Below are 17,275 nucleotides of genomic sequence, written 5' to 3' on the forward strand. Positions count from 1 at the left end.
TCCAAATATTTGCATACTATTTAAAGATGTATTAAAAATAGTTCTGGGGCTTCGCTGGTGGCGCAGTTCTTGGGAGTCCACCTGCTGATACAGGGGACGTGGGTTCGTGCCCGGGTCTGGGAGGGTCCCAAATGCCGTGGAGCGGCTGGGCCCGTGAGCCACCGGAGCCTGTGCTCTGCAACTGGAGAGGCCACAACAGTGAGAGGCCCGTGTACCACACACACACACAAAAAAAAAAGTTCTGAAAGAAAATATAACAAAATCTTAAAGATATAATGTATTTGGATCAGTTTGAATTTAATATTAAGTTTCTCATTAAATGAAATTAAATATTTTGTGGATGAGCATCTACTATTAGAACACCAGGGAAGATTTACCTATATATATCACTCAATACCATTCCTTAAATAACATTGAAGTAGTTCCAAAATGAGTTGTTAAATAAATAATTGTGGTAAAACTAGCATAATATCAAAATTCTGATAAAAATAAACAAATAGAACCTGACTCCAGAGCACATAAATTCATAAAGCAAATAGTTATAGAACTGAAGGGAGAAATAGACAACAATATAATAATAGTAGGGGACTTCAATATCTCACTTTCAATAATGGATAATCCAGACAGAAATTCAATAAGAAAACATTGGACTTAAATGACACATTCAACCAGATGGACTTAACCGAGATTTATAGAACATTCAAATCAACAACTGCAGAATACACATTCTTCTCAAGAACCCACAGAACATTCACCAGGACAGATCATGTTAGACCACTCGACAAGTGTTAGCAAATTTAAGAAGAATGAAGTCACATCGAGCATCATTTCCAATCACAATGGCATGAAACTAGGAATGATTCACAGGAAGAAAACTGAAAAATTCACAAGCATGTGGAGACAAAACTATATGCTGTGGGACAATCATTTTTTTTTTTTTTTTTTGGAAAAAATAGACAAACCTTTAACTAGGCTAACCAAGAAAAAATAGGTCTCAAATAAATAAAATATTAACAAAAGAAGAGAACTTACAATTGATACCATACAAAGAATTAAAAGAGACTACTATGAACAATTATACACCACCAACAACAAAAATCAAAAAATATAATTAGACAGATGAAAATGGAAACAACACACAAAAATTTATTGGTTGCCACAAAAACAGTTTGGAGACAAAAGTTTATAGTGATAAATGCCTACAATAAGAAAAAATTAAAAATGAAAGATCTCAAATAAACCTAATTTTACACCAAAAGAGCTAGAAAGAAATTGAGAAATTTAAGGCTATAGTTAGCAAAAAGAAGAAAATAACACAGATCAGAGTGAAAATAGAGACTAAAACAATGATAGATAAAAAAATCAATGAAACCAAGAGCTATTTTTTGAAAAAACAAACAAAAGAGACAAATCTTTAACTAGGCTAACCAAGAAAAACAGAAAAAGAGGTTTCATATAAGTAAAACTACAAATGAAAGAGAACGTACAAAGACTCAAGAGACTACTATGAACAATCTAACAATATTAGAAGAATCTTAGCAAATTGGACAACCTAGAAGAAATGGATAAATTCCTAGAAACATACAAACTACCAACACTGAATCATAAAATTTGAAAGTGGAACACAGTTATTACCAGCAAGGAGACTGAATCAGTTATCAGAAAACTACAAACAAAGAAAAACCCAGGTCCAGATGCTTCATTGGTGAATTCTAACAAACATTTAAAGAAGAATTAACACCAACCCTTCTTAAATTCTTCTAAAAAATAAAAGAGAAGGGAACTCTTCCAAAAAGATTTTATAAAGCCAGCGCTACCCTAATACCAAAACCGGACCCTGTAAGAAAAGAAAATTATAGGCCAATATCTCTAATGAACATAGGCACACAATCCTAAACAAAATATTAGCAAACCAAATTCAACAATACATTAAAAGGATCACACATCATGATCAAATGGGATTTATCCCAGGGAGGCAAGAAAGTTTTAACATCTGCAAAACCAATTTGATATACCACATTAACACAATGAAGGATAAAAATCATATGATCACCTTGATAAATTCAGAAAAAGCATTTGACAAAATTCAGTATACTTTCATGATAAAAACTCTCAATAAATTGAGTAAAGACGGAATGTACCTCAACATAATTAAGTCCATATATGACAATCTCACAGTTAGCATTATACTCAACAGTGAAAAGCTGAAAGCTTTTCTTCAAAGATCAAGAACAAGACAAGGGTCCCCACTATTGACACATTTATTTAATATATAAATAGAAGTTCTAGCCAGAGCAATTAGGTAAGAAAAATAAATAGAAAATGTCCAAATCAGAAAGGAAAAAGTAAAATCATCTCTATTTATCAATGACACAATATATATAGAAAACACTAACAACTCATCAAAAAAACCCCAAAACTGTTAGAAGTAATAAACAAGTTCAGTAAATTGCAGGATACGAAAATCAACATACAAAAGTAAAATTTCAAAAACGTATTTACAATAGCATCAAAAATACTTAGAAATAAATTTAAGCAAGGAGGCAAAAGATCTGTACACTAAAAATTATAAGACATTATTGAAAGAAACTGAAGAAGACACAAATAGATGGAAATACCATCTGTGTTCATAAATTGGAAGAATATTGTTAAAATGTCTAAAGTACCCAAAGCAATTTACAGACTTATGGTAATCCCTATTTAAATTCCAATGGCATTTTTACAAGAATAGAAAAAAAATTCCTAAAATTTGTATGGAATAACAAAAGACCTTGAATAGTCAAAGCAATCTTAATGAAAAATAAAACTGGAGGCATCACACTACGTGATCTCAAACTATATTACAAAGCTATAGCAATCAAAATAGCATATTGGCATAAAAATATACACATAGATCAGTGGAACAGAAGAGAGAACCCAGAAATAAACCTACGCGTATATGGCCAATTAGTTTACCATGAGGGACCCAAGAATACAAAATGGGGAAATGATAATGTATTCAATAAATGGCACTGGGAAAACTGGACAGCCACATGCAGAGGAATGAAACTGAAGCCCTATATTATACCATATACAAAAATCAAATGAAAATAGATTAAAGACTTGAATGTAAGACCTGAAATCATAAAATCCCTAGAAGAAAGCATAGTGGTTATCTCCTTGATATCAGTTTTGACAATTATATTTTGGATTTGACACCAAAAGAGAAACCAAACAAGCAAGACCTCATCAAATTAAAAAGTTTCTGTTCAACAAAGGAAACCATCAACAAAATTAAAAGGCAATATACAGAATGGGAAAAATATTTGCAAATCTTATATCTGATAAGGAATTAATATCTAAAATATATAAAGAATCCATACAAGGAAGAGCAAAAATAATTCAAAAAGAACAAATAATCTGAATAGATATTTTTCCAAAGATGACATACAAATGGCTAACAGGTACATGAAAAGATGGTCAACATCAATAATCATCAGGTTGAAACATATCAAAAACACAGTGAGATAGCCATTCTGACAAGTGTGAGTCGGTGCCATCAAAAAGACAAAAGATAGACGTTGCTGAGAATGTGGAGAAAAGGCAACAATTTTGTTCTGTTGGTAGGAATGTAAATTGGTGAGGCCACTATGGAAAAAAGTATGGCAGTTCTTCAAAGTATTAAATATAGATCTACCATATGATTCAGCAATCCCACTTCTGGGTATAAATTCAAAGGAAATGAAAACACAATCTGGAAGAAATATCTGCACTTCCATTTTCATCACAGAGTTATTCATAATAGCCAGGATGTTGAAACAACCGAGGTCTCTATTAATGGATACAGAAGATGTTGTGTATCAATATATACAATGGACTATCATGCAGCCATGAGAAAAAATGACATCTTGCTATTTGTGACAACATGGATGGACCTTGAGGACATTATGCTGAGTGAAATATGTCAGACAGAGGAAGAAAAATACTGAGTAATATCACTATGTGGAATCTAAAAAAGTGGAACTTAGAGAAATAGAAACTAGTATGGTGGTTCCCAGGGGCTGTATGGTGGAGGAAAAGAAAAGAAGTTAACCAAAATGTACAAACTTCCAGATACATGATGAATAGGGTCTGAGGATCTATTCTACAGCATGGAGTTACAGTTAATACTGTGTTATATAATTGAAAGTTGCTAAGAGAATAGATTTAAATATTCTCACCACAAATAAGAAATTCTATTGATGTAATGTGATTCATGACATTAATAAAGCTAAAGCTATGATGGCACTCATTTTGCCATATATTCATGTATCAAATCAACACCTTGTACACCTTAAAATTCCATAATGTTATGTCAATTATATGCCGATAAAGCTGAAAAAATAGTAAATATCGATAATATGAAAATAAAGTTTTGTTATAAATAAAATATTAAGCAATTGAAAAACAATGTAACTACTTTTAACTTAAAATTACAAAATGTTTGATATTGACAAGTCTAAGCATCAGAGCAACAACTCTAACTATCCTCTACAGATAGTGGTGTTGACTCTATGTTTATTTTAATTTTAGATTTATGAGTAATGATATTTAAAGATAGCTTTTCTTAAATGAACTTATGCATATAATTAGATGAACACACAGAAAGATATTTGGAAATAAATTTACCAAGTATTACCAGTCTTTATACTTGACGAGTAAGAATGGTGAGGTTACTTATTTCTGTATTATTAAAAGTTGTTAAGAATATGCAGTAAAGTTATATTTGAGGTCAAAATATGAGAATATTAGTAAAAATATCAGCATGCAATTATAATGGTGAAATGACTTATCCACATTCACCTTGTAAAAATGGTAAATTAGCTATAGTGTTGCTTTAGTAAATACTCATCTGGATATTAAACAAAATCTTCCTTTAAAAACCAGCATGCCATTTGTTCTTTGCTTTTGCAGTTTGATGTGTACCACACAAAATTCTACATCTGAGAGATCATTTCATGATTTAGATCTTTAAGTGGTCTGGAAACAATAACAGTTATGCCAAGCACTGTTCCAAATCTGTTAACTATATTCATAATTTTACCCTCATAAAACACAGTGACAAGAGTACTGCTATTTCCTCTATAAACTTGAGAATACTGAGGCCCAGAGGGCCTAAGTAAATTCCCTAAAGTCATACAGCATGGAAGAGGTGGAGGCAGCACCTGAACCCAGAAATGATGTTTAGAATCCGTTCTGATAATTACTATCCCAGAGCAACAATACAGCAGCAACGTGGGTGTTGCCTTACAAGACATCAGTGAGATGGCATAGTATTAACCTTCAATGACAATATGAAAGGTTAGTTATGAAAGTATTTTATTATGTATAATAACAAGATATGAGAAGATGTCTCTTCCCTCCTTGTTTTTAAGCTAATGGGGAGAGCACGGATTTGTTCCTAGATTTAACCAAGTGAGCCTTAACTGACATGGAAACAATTGTCAAAAGTAATTGTTCCCTATTTGCTTAAAAACACTTATTATAAAAAGAAACTATCTTACACATCTAGACAAATAAAATCCCATAAAATATGTTGAAATTGGACAGAATACTCAAGTCAAACCTTTCAAACAATAAAATAATAACTAAGAACATTTTGTGGAAGTTAATGCACAACTGACCAATGTTCTCAATTTATTCTTTTAAATTATTCTTTATTACAATCTTATTATAAATATATATTTGTACAACATAATTTACACTAAATTTGGTCTAATCTGCTACTTTAGAAATAAACAAAATTGAGCCTTTGATGTAATATTTCAACAATTATATATTTTGGCCCATTTCTCAACAGTTATTAGAAGTATCAGGTTTGTTAACAAGAATTTTGTTTATAAAATTTTTACTAAGGTATCATTTTTTCTTATTTGAGTATAATTGCTTTACAATGTTGTGCTAGTTTCTGCTGTATAACAAAGTGAATCAGCTATACATACAACCCCATATCTCCTCCCTCTTGCATCTCCCTCCCACCCTCCCTATCCCACCCCTCTAGGTGGTCACAAAGCACCAAGCTGATCTCCCTGTGTCATGTAGCTGCTTCCCACTAGCTATTTATTTTACATTTGGTAGTGTACATATGTCAGTGCAACTCTAGCACGTCATCCCAGCTTACATTTCCCTGTCCCTAGGTCCTCAAGCCCATTCTCTATGTCTGCGTCATTATTATTGTCTTGCCGCTAGGTTGTTCAGAACCATTTTTTGTTTGTTTTTAGATTCCATATATACGTGTTAGCATACGGTATTTGTTTTTCTCTTTCTGACTTACTTCACTCTGTATGACAGACTCAGGTCCATCCACCTCACTACAAATAACTCAATTTCGTTTCTTCTATGGCTGAGTAATATTCCATTGTATATCTGTGCCACATATTCTTTATCCATTTATCTGTTGATGGACACTTAGGTTGCTTCCATGTCCTGGCTATTGTAAATGGAGCTGCAATGAACATTGTGGTACATGACTCTTTTTGAATTATGGTTTTCTCAGGGTATATTCCCAGTAGTGGGATTGCTGGGTCGTATGGTAGCTCTATTTTTAATTTTTTAAGGAACCTCCATATTGTTCTCCATAGTGGCTGTATCAATTTACATTCCCACCAACAGTGTAAGAGGGTTCCCCTTCTCCAGACCCTCTCCAGCATTTATTGTTTGTAGAATTTTTGATGATGGCCATTCTGACAGGTGTGAGGTGATATCCAATTGTAGTTTTGATTTGAATTTCTCTAATGATTAGTGATTTTGAGCATCCTTTCATGTGTTTGTTGGCAATCTGTATATCTTTTTCGGAGAAAAGTCTATTTAGATCTTCTGCCCATTTTTGGATTGGGTTGTCTCTTTATTTGATATTGAGCTGCATGACCTGCTTGTAAATTTTGGAGATTAATCCTTTGTCAGTTGCTTCATTTGCAAATATTTTCTCCCATTCTGAGGGTTGTCTTTTCATCTTGTTTATGGTTTCCTTTGCTGTGCAAAAGTTTTAAGTTTCATTACGTCCCATTTGTTCATTTTTGTTTTTATTTCCATTTCTCTAGGAGGTGGGTCAAAAAGAATCTTGCTGTGATTTATGTCATGGAGTGTTCTGCCTATGTTTCCTATAAGAGTTTTATAGTGTCTAGCCTCACATTTACATCTTCAATTCATTTTGAGTTTATTTTTGTGTATGGTGTTACAAATTGTTCCAATTTCATTCTTTGACTTGTAGCTGTCCAGTTTTCCCAGCACCACTTACTGAAGAGGCTGCCTTTTCTCCATTGTATATTCTCGCCTCCTTTATCAAAGATAAGGTGATCATATGTGCGTGGGTTTATCACTGCACTCTCTATCCTGTTCCATTGATCTATATTTCTGTTTTTGTGCCAGTACCATACTGTCTTGATTACTGTAGCTTTGTAGTACAGTCTGAAGTCAGGGAGTCTGCTTCCTCCAGCTGTTTTTCTTAAGATTATTTTGGCTCTTCAGCGTCTTTTGTGTTTCTATACAAACTGTGAAATTTTTGTTCTATTTCTGTGAAAAATGCCATTGATAGTTTGATAGGGTTTTCATTGAATCTGTAGATTGCTTTGGATAGTAGAGTCATTTTCACAAGGTTGATTTTTCAAATCCAAGAACATGGTATATCTATCTATTTGTATCATCTTTAATTTCTTTCATCAGTGTCTTATAGTTTTCTGCATACATGTCTTTTATCTCCTTAGGTAGGTTTATTCCTAGGTATTTTATTCTTCTTGTTGCAATGGTAAATGGGAGTGTTTCCTTAATTTCTCTTTCAGATTTTTCATCATTAGTGTATAGGAATGTAGAGATTTCTGTGCATTAATTTTGTATCCTGCTTCTTTATTAAACTCATCAATTAGCTCTAGTAGTTATCTGGTAGAGTCTTCAGGATTCTCTATGTATAGTGTCATGTCATTTGCAAACAGTGACAGCTTTATTTCTTCTTTTCCAATTTGGATTCATTTTATTTCTTTTACTTCTCTGATTGCTGTGGCTGAAACTTCCAAAAGTATGTTGAATAACAGTGGTGAGAGTGGGCAACCTTGTCTTGCTCCTGATCATAACGGAAATTGTTTCAGTTTTTCACCATTGAGAATGATGTTGCCTGTGAATTTGTCATATATGGCCTTTCTTATACTTATGTAAGTTCCCTCTATGCCTACTTTCTGGAGGGTTTTTATCATAAATTGGTGTTGAAGTTTGTCAAAAGCTTTTCCTGCATTTATTGAGATGATCATATGTTTTTTATCCTTCAATTTGTTAATATGGTGTATCACATTGATTGATTTGCATATATTGAAGAATCCTTGCATTCCTGTGATAATCCTTGCATTCCTATGACAAACCCCACTTGATCATGGTGTATGATCTTTTTAACGTGCTGTTGGATTCTGTTTGCTAGTATTTTGTTGAGGATTTTTGCATCTATGTTCATCAGTGTTATTGGCCTGTAGTTTTTTTTTTTGTGACATCTTTGTCTAGTTTTGGTATCAGGGTGATGGTGGCCTTGTAGAATGAGTTAGGGAGTGTTCCTCCCTTTGCTATATTTTGGAAGAATTTGAGCAGGATAGGTGTTAGCTTTTCTCTAAATTTTTTTTTTTTTTTTTTTTTTTTTTTTTTTTTTGTGGTACGCGGGCCTCTCACTGTTGTGACCTCTCCCATTGCAAAGCACAGTCTCTGGACACACAGGTTCAGCGGCCATGGCTCATGGGCCCAGCCGCTCCACGGCATGTATGATCCTCCCAGACCGGGACACGAACCCACATCCCCTGCATCGGCAGGCAGACTCCCAACCACGGCGCCACCGGGGAAGCCCTCTCTAAATGTTTAATAGAATTCACCTGTGAAGCCATCTGGTCCTTGGTTTTGTTTGTTGGAAGATTTTTAATCACAGTTTCAATTTAAGTGCTTGTGATTGGTCGGTTCATATTTTCTATTTCTTCCTTGTTCAGTTTCGGAAGGTTGTGCTTTTCTAAGAATTTGTCCATTTCTTCCAGGTTGTCCATTTTATTGGCATAGAGTTGCTTGTAGTAATCCCTCATGATTCTTTGTATTTCTGCTGGGTCAGTTGTTTTTTTCCTTTTTCATTTCTAATTCTGTTGATTTGAGTCTTCTCCCTTTTCTTCTTGATGGGTCTGGCTAATGGTTTATCAATTTTGTTTATCTTCTCAAAGAACCAGTGTTTAGTTTTACTGATCTTTGCTATTTTTCCCTTCATTCCTTTTTCCTTTATTTCTGATCTTTCTTTCTTTCCTTCTTTTAACTTTGGGTTTTTTTTTTGTTTGTTTGTTTGTTCTTCTTTCCCTAATTGCTTTTGGTGTAAGTTTAGGTTATTTGAGATATTTCTTGTTTCTTGAGGTCGGATTGTATTGCTATAATCTTCCCTCTTAGGATTCCTTTTGATGCAGCCAATCGGTTTTGGGTCATCACGTTTTCACTGTCATTTGTTTCTAGATATTTTTTGACTTCCTCTTTGATTTCTTCAGTGATCTCTTGACTATTTAGTAACATATGGTTTGGCTTCCATGTGTTTGTATTTTTTCAGTTTCTTTCCTATAATTTATATCTAGTCTCACAGCGTTGTGGTCAAAAAAGGTACCTGACATGATTTAAGTTTTCTTAAATTTATCAAGGCTTGATTTGTGACCTAAGATATGATCTTGGAGAATGTTCCAAGAGCACTTGTGAAGAAAGTGTATTCTGTTGTTTTTGTTGGAATGTCCTATAAATATCAATGAAGCCCATCTTGTTTAATGTGTCATTTAAAGCTTGTGTTTCCTTATTTATTTTCATTTTGGATGATCTGTCCATTGGTGAAAGTGGGGTGTTAAAGTCCCCTATGATTGTGTTACTCTCGATTTCCCCTTTTATGGCTGTTAGCATTATGTATTGAGGTGCTCCTATGTTGGGTGCATAAATATTTACAATTGTTATATCTTCTTCTTGGATTGATCCCTTGATCATTATGTAGTGTCCTTCTTTGTCACTTGTAATAGTCTTTATTTTAAAGTCTATTTTGTCTGGTATGAGAATGGCTATTCCAGCTTTCTTTTGATTTCCATTTGCATGGAATATCTTTTATCATCCCCTCACTTTCAGACTGTATGTGTCCCTAGGTCTGAAGTGGGTCTCTTGTAGACAGCATATATATGGGTCTTGTTTTTGTATCCATTCAGCCAGTCTATGTCTTTTGGTTGGAGCATTTAATCCATTTACATTTAAGGTAATTATCAATATGTGTGTTCCTATTACCATTTTCTTAATTGTTTTGGGTTTGTTTTTGTAGGTCTTTTCCTTCTCTTGTGTTTCCTGCCTAGAGAAGTTGCTTTAGCATTTGTTGTAAAGCTGGCTTGGTGGTGCTGAATTTTTTTAACTTTTACTTGTCTGTAAATGTTTTAATTTCTCCATCAAACCTGAATGAGATGCTTGCTGGGTAGAGTAATATTGGTTGTAGGTTTTTCCCTTTCATCACTTTAAATATGTCCTGAGGTCGAGCACAAAGAAACTTCAGTCATCTTGGAGTTTGGAGCCCAGCACAGTGGCACATGGAGGCATTCTGCTTCATCAACCTGGAAGGTCTCTGAACCCCTTCCTTTTGGATTTTAATGGTGGCTTCACTACACAATCATGGTTGATTAAATCTACTAAGGTATCTTGAATCAGTTTATAAATATTGTAAATCAATTTCATAAAATGTTTATTCAATTGCATCAAAAGGAAGTAGTATTCTCAGTACCATCACACTAGAAAAAAAAATCCATAGGATTTATGTTTTTTTATAATGTTTTCTGATGTTTTCAACTTTTAGAATAGTTCCACAAATTCTTTGTTTTATTAATAATAAAGTTTATAAGCTTTGAATATCAGGAATTAGCTGTGATGTTAGCAGATTGTAAACAGGTCTTCATGGATTGGTAATTAATTCTCTGTATCTCCATTTACTTATTATGTAAAGTTATAGAAAAACCCAAAGAACCACAATCCAAGTGTGAATCACAAAGAAGAAATATTTTGATTGAGTCACAGTGGGCATAGACAAATATCACATTTTGCTGATGAACAATCTAACCTGAAATTTTAACAACTAGTCTAATATTTTATTTAGTTGAAAAATCACTTTGGCCATTGTTTTAGATGACTTTCCAATAATGCAATTGCATTGGTTAACTCTGAATCCCAGACACTGAGCTGGTGCCACCCTCTAGAAAAAACCTCCCTCTCTCCGGAAGACCTAGACATTCTGCCTCTTAAATATCTTTAGTTATACCTGTATCACATAGTTTTGCATTGTAAATTCCACAACTAGTATGGAGCTGACCCTGTCAGCCTGTACATTTGTCTGTCTCCACAAGCAGACATGGCATTTCTCATGGGTAGGAATGTTACTTAGCATAAAGCTCCATGTCCAGCAAATAGGTACATGATAAGGAAAGATTTGTAATGAATTAAAAGCATATAGTTTTAAACATGCATGTGATTTGTTTGGGATGCTTTCTATGTTGTATTACTATAAAGTGTTATATTTTAAACCCCATAAAATAATCTAGAATAATATATTTACTGTTTATGCATGTTTTTAATGTGTTATTGTAAAAACAAACATTATCTGTTGTCAGCTAAAACTTGCTCTACCATCTCAGAAACCACACTGCACAGAGGTGGCAGTGACAAATACTCTCTGGACTTCATAAATTGAAAACACCATGGTTGAAAGTCATCTATTTGATTTAGAATGTAACACAAAAGCCTGATGACATTTTTTTCCCATTTTATATACACACGAACTGAAGAGCAAAAGATAAATTGATTTTATCAAGAAAAATTGGCAAATAAAATGGTTCATCACTGCTATTTATCTTGATTCTTTTGTTTCTTGCTCTTAATCAGGGACTGTTTTAGAAGCCAAGCTTTTGCTTCTTTTGGGAAGAGCATGTGTCAACAACCCCAATTTCATTTAGTATGATTAAGAATTAAATTTTATCTCCTTTTTAATTTTTGTGTGATTTTATCTGAGTGTTTACAGATACAATTTGTTTGGTTGAGTATATATTTTTTTAAATTATCAGCTCTATTGTTTAACTTTTCAGATACCCACAGGCACAGCACTTAACTGAAGACCTTGGTTATTCTGCTGACCAGAAGGCTTACAGGCATGTGGCCTTACAATAGCCAATTAAATTCTGATTCTCAGTTTTTGGCATAACTCTAAAGATACATGTTCTCAGCTTAATGCATTGAGCTATTTTGAGAACCAGTTGGAGTAACTTCTATGGAAACATCTTTATAAATTATGAAATCTACAACTATAAGGTATTATAACACATAGTAGATTCCCTAACAAATATAATACAGATATTTTATATTTGTGTAACAAGGTTTGTAAATTAGTATAATTAGTATACATTAACTTTATCACTGGGAATATTTTTTTTTTTTATTTTTGCTTAATGGTTGTGTATTTGTTGGTCCTTGTGATTAGATTTTCCCTGAGGGCCTTGAAATATGGGGTCCTCAGATTACTTGTGAAAAGCAGTGTGTTCCTCCATAGTGAATGCATACCTGCACATCATGATTCTGTCCACACCACAGTGCCTTGCTTTAACACCCTAAACATTACCAAGAAAATGACAATTATTGTCCTAGCTACCTGTGGGGATACTATCCCCACAGGTTTATAACTTCCAAGTTTTCGTCAGAATGTCGGGAAACTTATCCTCTTTAAATTTTTCATTGATTTTACATTTGTTTTTCTACTAATTTTAAATTGAGTTTAAAAAGCAAATCTTTTCTTGAGTGTGTTTGCTCATTAAAAAAATAAAATTTAACACATAATAAAATTTTACTTGAGGATATATCACTTGTGAGGTCTCTATTTGAGGGGTTGATATTAAGTAGATACAGTTAATTTGGCATAGAAATTTCAACACAAAAATATAAATAATTTAATTCTAATTTAAAATTTAATTTCCTTAAAATAAATATAATAAGCAAAGTGCCTAAATAGTAGTTTAGACATTTATAATTTTATTATATGAAAAAGATATTAGAAATCACAAGATAATACTTTCAAGATGTTAAAAAGAGGATATTTAATATCATAAAGGCAATTCTCATAGTGTTTAACATGAATTTATTTTTTCAAAATATATTCCAATAATTACATGAAATTAACTAGAGGCAACTTTAAAATGGAGTTGTTTTTACTGATTGTATTTTCAAATTAAGTTTATGTATTTTTATAAAATATGTACAGATTATGATGATTAATACTGGAAAACCAATATTACAAATCTGGCCAGGATAGATCTTGTAACAAAAACTTATCAATTGAGAATAAATTCTAGAAGGCTGAACTAAGAGTAGAGATTATAATTTTGCTTTTGTCCTGAGTCTATGAATTTCTCTGGCTGCTTTGAATCTGAAGCACATGAAGAAATTTTTGAAAATGCAGATCCTCAGGCTCTGTGCTTTCTCAGATTCTAACAAAGAGGTTTGGAATAAGGGCTAAGGGGTCTCTCCCTGCATACCTCTCTCTCCACATTCCCAATGACTATGGGGATATAGTCAACACTCCTCTACGGAATGTAAGTTTAAAAGATCTAATTTTTTTTTCAGCAATATGTCCAGTGACTAAAACATGGTAATATATTTTTCATACTTTACTTAAAAGTAACAGCAACAAAATGTAAGTAAATAGTTGTGAGAAATGGGGAAACATAGCTATACTTGAGATGCTCAGTAAAAGTTTTCTGATTTTACTGGGGGCAGAAACTATGACAGTATCAAGAGCCAAATAGGAAAAACAAATTGTAAACTCTAACACTCTCAAAATAAATTTGCCTTTTTAACAACAGGTTATACTAACATTGGTCATCAAAAAAAGTGGGCTAAATTTATGTGTAATCATCCACTAATAAATTATGTGTAATTGTCCACTAATAAATTGTAACTAGTGTTTCTAGTTACAAGGACATATCAATAGTATTTTGAACATTATTTTTAATTCCTTAAGGAGAAAAGAAGCAATGTGATATCTAACTAAATATCTGAATTTGTAATAGATGCTTTTCAGGCACTTTAGACTTCCTCCAATTGTTATTTAATTTTCTTCTGTATTTACCTGTGTGGTGTGTTTTGGAGGCATCATTAGAAATAATAACAAGTTATAACTTAATTAAATCAGGCAGATGAAAACAAATACTGTATGATCTTACTTAAATGTGGAATTTAAAAACAAAACTCATGCTCACAGATACAGAGACCAGATTGGGGGTTGCCACAGATAGGGATTGGGTGTGGGCAAAATAGGTGAAGGGTGTCAAAAGGTACAAGCTTTCAGTTATAAAATAAGATGGAAAGTACAGCATGGTGACTATAGTTAATACTATATTGCATACTCGAAAGTTGCTAAGAGAGCTAATATAAAAAGTCCTCGTCACAAGAAAAACAAACTTTGTAACTGTATATGGTGATGAATTTTAACTAGAGTTATTGTGGTGATTTCACCAAATATAAAAATATTAAATCGTTATGTTGTATAACTGAAACTAATGTCACATGGAAAAATACATCAATGATAGATAAAAACCATAACAAAAAGGAAAATCTCACTGTCAAAAACAATTCTCTAACACTATCCACATTGCATAACACATTCGAAACATATTTATCTAAAGTGTTTATTGTAAGACACAGTTAATCACTGATAACCATCACCTAAACAAACTTGCTAACGTATTAATACTATCTACTTATTTTCTATATCAAACTAATTATGAATTCAAACTCACAATGTACTGTAGCATAGCTGCTCAGGCCATCAGCTGATTTTAAAGAAAGGTCTTCCAGTGATTAAGGGCTAATTAATTTTTAACCCAACTATAAATTAAAGAAACATGCTCATTAATAATGAATATTCTCATATTTTATCACAATGTAGATATGCATATATATTAAGTATTTTGTTTCTAAGTAAATAAGAAATGAGCTACACATGTTAAACACTACTTCTGCAAGGTTTTTCATTTTCTTTTCTTTTCTCTTATAATTTGCTGTTATTTTTGCCAGAATTTGAAACTCAAGGAAATAAATTTGTGCTATATTAATAAGGCTGCATCATAACCCTAACGGAATAGGAGCCTTGTCTCTCTCCCTTTGTTTATCTAGTCTGACTACCTTGTATTACAATATAAACCCCTGTTCCATACACTTTCAAAGTGAGCTCCAAGCTAAGTTATTGCTTGTATTGTACTTGGAAAAGTTTCATTAAATTAATCAAAAAAAAAAAAAAAGAAAGAAAGAAAGAAAGAAAGAAAGAAAAGAAAAGCTGCCATGACATAAAAGTAATGTTTCTTTTCCCAATACTTTTGTTGGGGTCAAATACACATAGCAAAATTTACCATCTTAACTACTTTTAAGTGTACAGTTCATTGGCATTAAATACATTCATAAAGGTGTGTTACCATTACCATCTCCAGAACTTTTCATCCTGTAAAATTGAAACACTGTACCCATTAAACAATAACTTCCCATTTCCTCCTTCTTTCTAGTGCCTGGCACTCAGCATTACCCTTTCTGTCCCTATTATTTTGACTATTCTAAATAACTTATATAAATGGAGTCATACAGTATTTATCTTTTAGTGACTGGCTTATCTCACTTAGCATAGTGTCTTTAAGTTTCATCCAGGTTGTAGCATACGTCAGAATTTCTTTCTTTTTAAGGTTGAATAGTATTTTAGTGAAAAAAAATCAAATAACTGAATTAAAATATTGGCAAAGGACCTAAATAGACAATTTTTTCCATAGAAGACATACAAAAACAGGTACATGGATAGGTATCTGACATCACTATCAGAAGAATAAAAAAATATATTAAAAAAAAGAGGACTCAGTGAGATACCACCTCACATCCGTTAGGATGTTTATTATTTTAAAAATAATAAAAAACATGTTGGTGAGGAACTGGAGTAATTGGAAACCTTGTTCACTGTAGGGGGGAATATAAATTTGTACAGCCACTATGGAAAACAATATGGTGGTTTCTTAAGAAATTAAAAATAGAACTACTATATGATCTAGTAATCCTACTTCTGGGTACATATACAAAGGAAATAAAATCATGCCTCAAAGAGATATCTATATTCTCAAGTACATTGCAGCATTATTCACAACAGCTAGGTATGGCAATAAAATAAGTGTTCATCCAGGGATGAATGGATAAAGGAAAGGTGATGTATATATCATATATACTAATATATTATTCAGCCTTAAAAAAAAGAAAATCCTGTTATTTGAGACAGTACAGATAAATCAGGAGGGCATCATGCTAAGTAAAATAAACCAGAGAGAGAAAGACAAATACCACGTTATCACTTATATATGGAATCATAAAAAAAAAAAAAAGAAGAAGAAAACACAAAAGTCAAACTCATAGAAACAGAGTAGAAAAGCATCTGCCAGGAGCTGGAGGGTGGGGAAAATAGGGAGAAATTGGTAAAAGGGCACACACTTTCAGTTATAATATGAGTAAGCTTTGAGAATTTAATGTGTACCATGATGACTACAGTTGGTAACAATGTATTATGTAATTGAAATTTGCTAAGAGTAGAACTTAAGCGTTCTCACAAACAAAAAGGTAAATATGTGAAGTGATGGGATATGTTAACTCACTGGGGAGAATACTTTCACAATGTATATGTATATTAAATCATTACATTGTATACTTTAAGTATCTTAATTATATGAAATAACACTGAAAAAACAAGAATGGAAAAGCAGAGGGGAAAAAAGAAGAGAACTGAAATGTGTTGAGCACCAGCTATGTACCAGATACCAGCTAGTTGTTCTATATCAATTTTCATTCTAGCTTCCTAGAAACCCTGAAACTTTGGTACTTTTCCCCCACTTAAAATGCACATAATGTCAGTTTCCTAGCTTTGATAATATACTACAGTTGTTTGAGATCCATTTAGGAAATCTGGGTAATGGGTATACAGAGTACCTCTCCATACTATTTTTACAACTACTGTGTCTATAATCATTTCAAAATAAATGTTGAAATAAAAAAAATTAAAAGATTACGTTTGCAAACAGAGATAATTTTATGTCTGCCCTTCCAGTTTGGGTGACTTTTATTTCTTCTTATTGCCTAGTAGCTCTGGCTGGAACTTCTAATACTATGTTGAACGGAAGTGCTGAATGTGGGAATCCTTGCCTTGTCCCTGGCTTGAGCAGAAAAGCTTTCAGTCTTTCAC

General features: G+C 32.8%; 1 protein-coding gene across 1 annotated transcript in view; it reads right to left on the reverse strand.

Annotated features, from left to right (window-relative positions):
* Nucleotides 1-17,275, reverse strand: part of CDH18 (cadherin 18) — a 1,040,565-nt gene that overhangs the window by 579,635 nt on the left and 443,655 nt on the right. The window lies entirely within an intron of this gene.

The sequence above is a fragment of the Globicephala melas genome, chromosome 3, assembly GCF_963455315.2.
Source record: "Globicephala melas chromosome 3, mGloMel1.2, whole genome shotgun sequence".
NCBI classification, from domain to species: domain Eukaryota; kingdom Metazoa; phylum Chordata; class Mammalia; order Artiodactyla; family Delphinidae; genus Globicephala; species Globicephala melas.